The sequence below is a fragment of the Rattus norvegicus genome, chromosome 10, assembly GCF_021556685.1.
Source record: "Rattus norvegicus strain SHRSP/BbbUtx chromosome 10, alternate assembly SHRSP_T2T, whole genome shotgun sequence".
Taxonomy (NCBI): domain Eukaryota; kingdom Metazoa; phylum Chordata; class Mammalia; order Rodentia; family Muridae; genus Rattus; species Rattus norvegicus.
In genome coordinates this window covers 21,513,665-21,521,270 of record NC_141543.1, presented here as the reverse complement: position 1 = coordinate 21,521,270, position 7,606 = coordinate 21,513,665, and the positions used below count along the sequence as shown (strand labels likewise).

The 7,606-nt window shown below is 48.7% G+C and overlaps 1 long non-coding RNA gene across 1 annotated transcript; it reads left to right on the top strand.

Moving 5' to 3' along the window:
- The first annotated feature begins 309 nt into the window (after nt 1–309).
- On the top strand, nt 310–6,679 carry LOC108352067 (uncharacterized). Its single transcript, XR_015632374.1, has 3 exons — nt 310–374; nt 5,198–5,564; nt 5,868–6,679. It is a non-coding gene; the product is annotated as an uncharacterized LOC108352067 (long non-coding RNA).
- The last annotated feature ends 927 nt before the right edge of the window (nt 6,680–7,606 follow it).

Genomic DNA, 7,606 nt, shown 5'->3' with positions numbered 1-7,606 from the left:
ACGCTGCTAAGCTCTGATGGGCACAGAGCCCAGGGAGGGAACAGGGACATGTGTGTTCTGCAGCTGCTCCGTGGTCTCCCCCTCCTCCTTTGCAGGCCTTGGTTTAATGTAGAGCCATTAATGAGAATACGAATTAACTGAATTTATTTGTGAAAGTGTTAAACGGCCCAAGCTTCGCCCGGGGGAATGAGCTACACAATAAGCTTACTGGTAAAAATTGCCTTTGTGACTGTAATCTTTTAGATGGGTGATTTCTGCAGTAAAAATGACTCAGAGCTTGTGCTTCCTGCTTCCTTCCCTCCCCCATCCACTTCCTGCTCATCCAGTTTGGCTCTGCTCACAAATGCGTAAATGCATATCGGGTTCTTACACAGGTGAGACTGATTTGTACTGTTTTATCTGCGATTTCGGTTCCATCGTTTTTTATGTATTGACTCATAATTAATGTTCTTGCTCTTTAAAAATTTATATTAAAATGTAGGACTCAGCACAATTTATGCAATGTGTCCTATTAGTAGAAACGTACATTGTGTTAAGTCTTCTCTCCCTCCCTCTCTTCTTTCTCGTTCTTATTTCTTCCCTTTCCCTACTCTTCCTTTTCTCTTTCTCTTTTCTCTTTCCTTCTCTCCTCCCTCATGTTTCCCTTCCTTCTCCCTCTCTTTTTCTTTTCTTCTCTCCACTCCTGGCTTCCCTCCCCTCACCCCTTCCCCACCCGGCCACCGCCCATTGTGCTGAGGATTTGGCCCAGGCCCCTCCCACGCTGGGCGTAGACTCCATCACTGCTCTCCAGCCCCTATCTGAGTCCCCTGAAGCAACGCAGAACCTTGTGCTCCCCTTTCTTAGTTCATTCGGGGTGCTGTAGCCTAGCCCTGCGAACCATGCCGCCTGTGCACATTAAAGTTTACTCAGCCCTCCGTTCTAGAGACTCAAGGGCGTGGTACTGATATCTGGCACAGGGCTTTCATATTCTGAAGAACAAGTGCTCTGTTCCCACAGTGACAACTGCTCATGAGAGCAGCGCCCTGGGTGGCCCAGCCACCTCTTATAGCCACCCCCTCCCCGCCCCCGTCACGACTATAATGATGGCAATTAAATTTCAGCATTTAGACTGTAGCAGGACTCTCGTGACAGTGTACAAATGTGGGAGCAGAAGTGTGGCTCCTGCACCTATGTGGAGAGTCACTTGTGACTCAGACAGGAAGCCACCCCTCAACCTATTTATGCTTCCGCCAATAACAGCGTGGGGTGCCTGGTTCCCACAGCATCATCAGCGATGCCTTTTGTCAGTTTAGCGGGAGACAAATAGCTTTTCCATCGAGTTTGGGTCTTATGGCCTTACCTTGGCTGTCTCTGTCTGTTTCAGCCGCTTTCTCTGTAGTTGGCTTTTTATGGCTTTTGGAACCACTGTAGCTGGAGTGGAATGGCCTACTATGGAGGGTTGGGTAGCCGGCCTTCTTGTGAGAAGAACTAGAAGTTGTTCCTGACTCCTCATCTGAGAGCTACTGAGGAACAGATTAGCCATGGCCACAGTGGGGAGAGGAGGAGGGGACCTAGGTTTGTGGACTCCACACAACTAGACTATGGTCTCGGCTCCCTCTCAATTTGCCAGGTGGGGTCCTACCCACCGCACCTCAGAGCAAAGGGAAATAAGCTCTAATCCAACACACATGCCCACGTGTAAGGGCAGCTTTGCACACAGAGCTATGCACAAAGAGACCACGTGTGTGCAGGGAGGAGGAAGAGGACAATCTACAAGGCCAGCAGCCTTGAGTAGGAACCACCCTACTGCTACCTTGATTTAGGAAGTCTGGTGTCGGGGACCATGGGATGAGAAGTTTCTGTCTTCAGCCACTTAGGCTGCCTAACTCCATTACTGCAGCCGGAGCTGGCTGATACACCCTCCCAGAATGGCCAGCGTCCTGAACAACGGACTTCTAGACAACTATTTCCTCATCTGTATAATAAGGTTATTACCCTACTTGCCACAGACCTGCAGTTCAGGGCTTTGGGGCATAGAAATGGCACCCACCGGCTCCCTGGCACACCCAGAGGTCCTGGGTTCTAGCCATCTGGATGTATTGCCAGAGTCTCATACACCCAAGGCCAGGACCACAGAGCAGAGTATGCGTTCCACTTCTGTCAACCAACGGAGGCCCCTGAGCTTCTCCGGGCCTCAGTTTTCTCGGCTGTTCGATGAGAAGAGGTGTCAGTGCCATGATACCTAATGACACTTTGGTTCTGGTTTTGCGATGTGCTTTTGAGAACGACAATCAGATAAATGTGTTCATTCCCTGCAAGCGATGCCGACAAATGAGCCCATTAACTTCTCTAATGCGTTTGCTTCTCTGTAAAGAGATTTCCCCCAGAAAGCAATTGGGAGGTGGAAACCTTCACGGTGAGCTGTCAGTATATTAAGCCGCTCCGTCTTTAAAAGTCAATTACTTGCCAGTAGCTGCTGTGGGTGCTCGGACTGTTGCTAATGCCCATTGCACGGTGATGAGGCAGAAAATAGTGATCTTTCGCTCAAATGCTGCGTGGCCAAAGTGCTGAGGTCACTTCAACCAACGGATTCCAAACATCTTCTGAGAGTGCCATGGTGCCAGGTGTCTTAGTCACCCTTCTAGTGCTGTGACAAACCATCATGACCACCCCGAGAACTTATGAAAGAAAGCATTTAATTTGGCTTACAGTTTCGGAGGGTTGGGGTCCATGATGGAAGCCTGAAGGAACAGATTGACCGTCAAGCCACAAACTCAAGGCAGAGAGAGGCAGAGACCCACAATGGGAATGGTGTGAGTCTTGAAACCTCAAAGTCTACCCCTAGTTACATGCGCACACACACCCCCAATAAGGCCACGCCTCTGGAACCTTCCCAGATAATTCCAAACTCTGGGAGCCAAATATTCAAATATATCAGCCTATGGGGCCATTCTCATTCAAACCACTACACTGGGCATAAAGTCTTCCTGACCCAATACAGTATTCATTTGCCCAGGGGCAACTACCAGGCTTTAGGTAACTTGCTTCATCATTACAAGGCTTCGTTTGCTAAGTGGCCATAATGATGAGATCTATCTCACAAATCAGTGGGGACCCAGGTCACAATGTACGTAGAAGCCAGGCACACAGTAAAAGCTCAGTAGAAAGCAGTTGTGTATTTCCTTTATTGCTGCTGCTGCTGCTGCTGCCATACCAAATACCTGAAGCCGAATGCTTACATAGAAAAGCAGCTTACTTAGCTCAGACTTAGGGTCTGAAAGTCCACAATAAGGATTTCCCCATCCCCCACCCCATTCAAGCCTCCAGTGTGGGTCCCCCCCCCCCGTTATTTCACACCAGGGTAGATAGCATCGTGGAGGGAGCTCTTGAGGAAGGGCAAGTTCTCACAGAAGCCAGAAACCATGGAGAGGGCAGCCTTGCCACTTAAAGACCATTTCTCATTGGGAATAACTCACTCGTGAGACTCACATAAATCCTTCCCATGGATGGTGGCCTGTCATCTAATGACCTCACACTAGGCTCTACTTGGCAAAAACTCATCCACCTGTTAACACTGCTACATCGACAACCGACTTTGAACCCAACATCCATCAGGGCAAAGGATCGCCAAGGCAGAGGATCACTTCACACTGACCACCTCTAGTGCCCAGCAGAGTGACAAGTCCAAACACATCCTCTCTGACAGGCAGAGACTAAATTGGTGACAGGAACCTGCTGGCTCCATTTCTGGCTTAGTCTGAGTGTCATTCTCAATTACCCAGCAGTCAGGGACCTAAGGAGCCTGACAGGGGAAGAGCCCCTTATGAGAAGACAACAGGTCTGCTGCTGGGTTCTGTGTCACACTGCAGAGGGCACAGGACAGGGGACACAGGACAAGAGCAGAGCCTGGAACAAACCTCTGCCCCTTGGGATGGGTTGCTTCCTCCCCTCTGGGAACAAGGGCGGTGTCCAATTAAGTCAATGTGGACACCCTGGGATTGCAGCCTGTGTATCTCCATGAGAGGCTTAGGCATGTGTTTTCTAGCTGGATATGGTGAGGTGCACATTTAATTCCAACACCTGGGAGGCTGAGGTGGGTGGGTGGGGTGGGGGGTTGTGGGGGTTGCAAGTTTAAGGTCAGCCAGAGCAACATGGAAAGATCCTCTCTGAGAAAATGCAAGAGGGAGAAGAGTAGAAGCAGAGAAAGAAATTTGTAGTTGTGGTAAGCTATCATAACCTTCAAATATCCAGCTCCAAAGGCAGTTCTGAATGGCCTCTTGCGTGTGGCTGAGTGGACAGAAGCCGACATTCACATCTGTTGCCAACGTGCATGTGTCTGCTGGAACTTCACATTCCCAAGGCCAGCACCCATTAATCACTTCCCTCCACCCCAACCTCCAGTCACGGGCTCTACCTTCTGCCTCAGTTCAACTGCTCCAGGTGCCTCAAGCAAGCAAGGTCAGACAGCGTTTGTTCTTTATCTGCCCCGCCCACACACGCTTAACCTAAGTCCCAAGAGTTTATCCGAGTTGCACCTCATGTCAGAATTTCATCCCTTTCTGGGTTGGATACTATGCTGTGGTATGTAAAGGATACAATTCATATCTGCCTTTATGTGCTGGTTGATACTTTGTTTGCTTCTCCTTTTGAGTGTTGCAAATAGTGTGGCGGCTAAGAACTCAGATATTTAAATATCCGTCTGTGTCCCTGCTTCCAAGTCTTTGGTGTAGGCATAGGTGCTCAGAAATAGAATCCCCAGGTCGTTCGGCAATTGCTCCATTTGGTTTCTTCTCTCTCCCTCTCCCTCTCCTTCTTTCTCCCCCTCACTCTGTCTCCCTTTCCCCTCCCCTCCCCATGCCCCTCCCCATCCCCTCTTTCTTTCCCTTCCTTCCTCTCTCACTAAGGGTGTGTACCAATGTGGAGATGACAATCTTTGGGCCTTGGTCCTCACCTTTCTACTTTGCTTGAAATGGCATTCTTTCACTGCCCTGTTAACCAGGCAAGAAAGTCCATGAGCATCTGGGATGAGGCTAACTGACACCCACCACCTTCTGGAAAGTCGCCTGCCTCTGTCTCCCATCTGCCAATGGGGGCGGGATGAAACTGCAGGCGTCTGGGTCCAGCTCTTACTTCTGTTTCTTCTTCCTTTCCCCACCTCTGCCATCCCCCCCCCTCCCTTGTCAAGGACTCATTTATTTATGTATATTTTCCCAAATAGATTCCATTCCCTGGGACTTTGCATGCATTTTTTTGTCGGCTGAGAGGACTCAATCAGCATTCCTTCTTGGAGGTACAGGACGCTGGATCGAACCGTTTGGGTGACTGAAGGGACCAGGTCACACAAAAATACAAGGATGAGAGAGAACTGTTGCCTCCCAGTTATTAAGTGTCCTCTCCCAAACCTCAAGCCCATCACGGCTACAGCCGCCTCTCTGGCTTGAGAAACAGGCCTGGGGGCTTTGCGCCAGCCACAATGGTGATGGAATCTTCTTCAGAGGTCGCACCCAGAGGAAGAGCCCCAGATCCAGCACGGCTGAGGCGTTCAGTCTTCTTTTGTCTCCTGTGAATGGTGACGTACAGTTTGGGTGAGCACTTGAAACTACTAGGCAGTAGTTATTCCAACGATGGCTGGAATGTGAAGGCACAGGGAAGACAAGAGCTCCAAGAGCAATGTGGGGGTTAGCTCCTGTACACAGGGACACAGAGCAGCCCATATGGCTGTTTCCTATTTGTCTTCTTAGCTGTTGGGGGTTCTGACCACACAGTCATGTGATTTATGTGATTAGGACCAGAACGAGCAGAATGAGCAGACAGAGGCAGCCCCAAGGAGTGAGTGTAGGTCCCGGCAGGCGCACATGTTAGTTCTAATCTTCTTTACGATCCCACAGGATGAGGCTGGAGAGAGGACTCAGCGGTTAAGAGAACTGGCTGCCGTTCTGGAGGACCCAGGTTCGAATCCTAGCTCCCGTGTGGAAGCACACGAACGTCCATAACTTCAGTTCCAGGGTATCCTATGCCCTCTTCTGGCCTTCTCAGGCACTGCATGCATGTGGTACACAAGCACACATACAGGCAAGACATTCTCACACACAGAATGATAATTAAAAAGATTAGAATCCCCACGAGCAAACTTGCCACCTCACTGTTGTCTGTGGCAAGTGGGATGCGTGTGTGCAAAGGCATGTAGTACCAAAGCCCATGTGGCCGTTGCCCTGTGTGCATACCTGTAATGAAGTTTGATTTCTAAATTAGATACTTTCAGAGATTAAAAGTTTTCGGGGCTGGGGATTTAGCTCAGTGGTAGAGCGCTTACCTAGGAAGCGCAAGGCCCTGGGTTCGGTCCCCAGCTCCGAAAAAAAAAAGAACCAAAAAAAAAGTTTTCTAATAAATTATAACAATATACTGTAGTGAAAGTTAATAGATTTGTTCTCTGTGCCACAACAGTCAAGGCAAATCCTGGTACTTTGGGACCACAGTTGGCCAAGGGTTACTGAAACCGTGGAAGGAAAGGGTGGGCAGGAGGAGGCTTCCCAGGGGAAACTGGATTCAAGAGCTGGAGTTACCCCAGGCACTGTACAGTGACAGACAAGAGCTGAACTTCTGTCTTGTGTCCCGATGTGGAGTATTTTCCTAGACCTCTTTTGTGAATTATCGTGTTTTGAACTTTCTACACAAAGCAAGAATTTATCTTTTTTTCTCCCTCCTATGTCTGCCTTGTTGAAATGGGAATTGAACAATACTGAGCGTTTAGAGTCTTTTTTTTTTTTTTTTTTTTTTTAGTTCTTCAGATAATTCTGGCTTTGTGTCCTTTTTCCCATCAGGGAAAGGGGGGCTTAAGAATGAGAAACGTGGCATCTACAGATAAAGAGAAGCTGTCTCTCTCTCCTGGGTCTCTGACTGACAGGCTTGGAGTCAAACCAGCAGGCCCTGAGAGGGAGGCAGATTGGTGAGGTGAGTGTGTGGAGCATACTTTACTGATTTGCTGAAACCCCCACCTATCTGTGGCTTCCGGCTGAGCAGTGGGCCTTGGCCTGGGTGTGGCCATTGCTAGTACTCATGGGCATCTGGCCATTTGGCCATTTTGCCCTTCCAGGCACACGGCCCACTTCTCTGCCCTCTGCAGTTGAGCCAGGAAGGTGGATCTCTGTGAGTTGTAGGGCCACCCTGGTCTAAATAGTGAGTTTCAAGGTAGCCAGGGATATATAGAGAGAGACCCTTCGTCAAAATTAAAAAAAAAAAAAAACTAAGGGGTTGGGGATTTAGCTCAGTGGTAGAGCGCTTGCCTAGGAAGCACAAGGCCCTGGGTTCGGTCCCCAGCTCCGAAAAAAAGAACCAAAAAAAAAAAACTAAATCAAAATTATTATTATTATTATTATTATTATTATTATTATTATTATTAACAACCATAATAAAGCAAACTAGGACATCTTGTCTTCCAGCCCTGAGCCTCATCCACTTGATCAGTCCTATTGATGAGACTCATTCTGTTGAGTGTTCTTACTGTATTTACTGAGCTTTCCCTTTCAAAACTTCATACTGGGAATGGACAGATAGATGACTCAGCATTTAAGAGCCCATGCTACCTTCATGGAGAATCAAGGTTCGATTCTCACCACCCATATTTGGT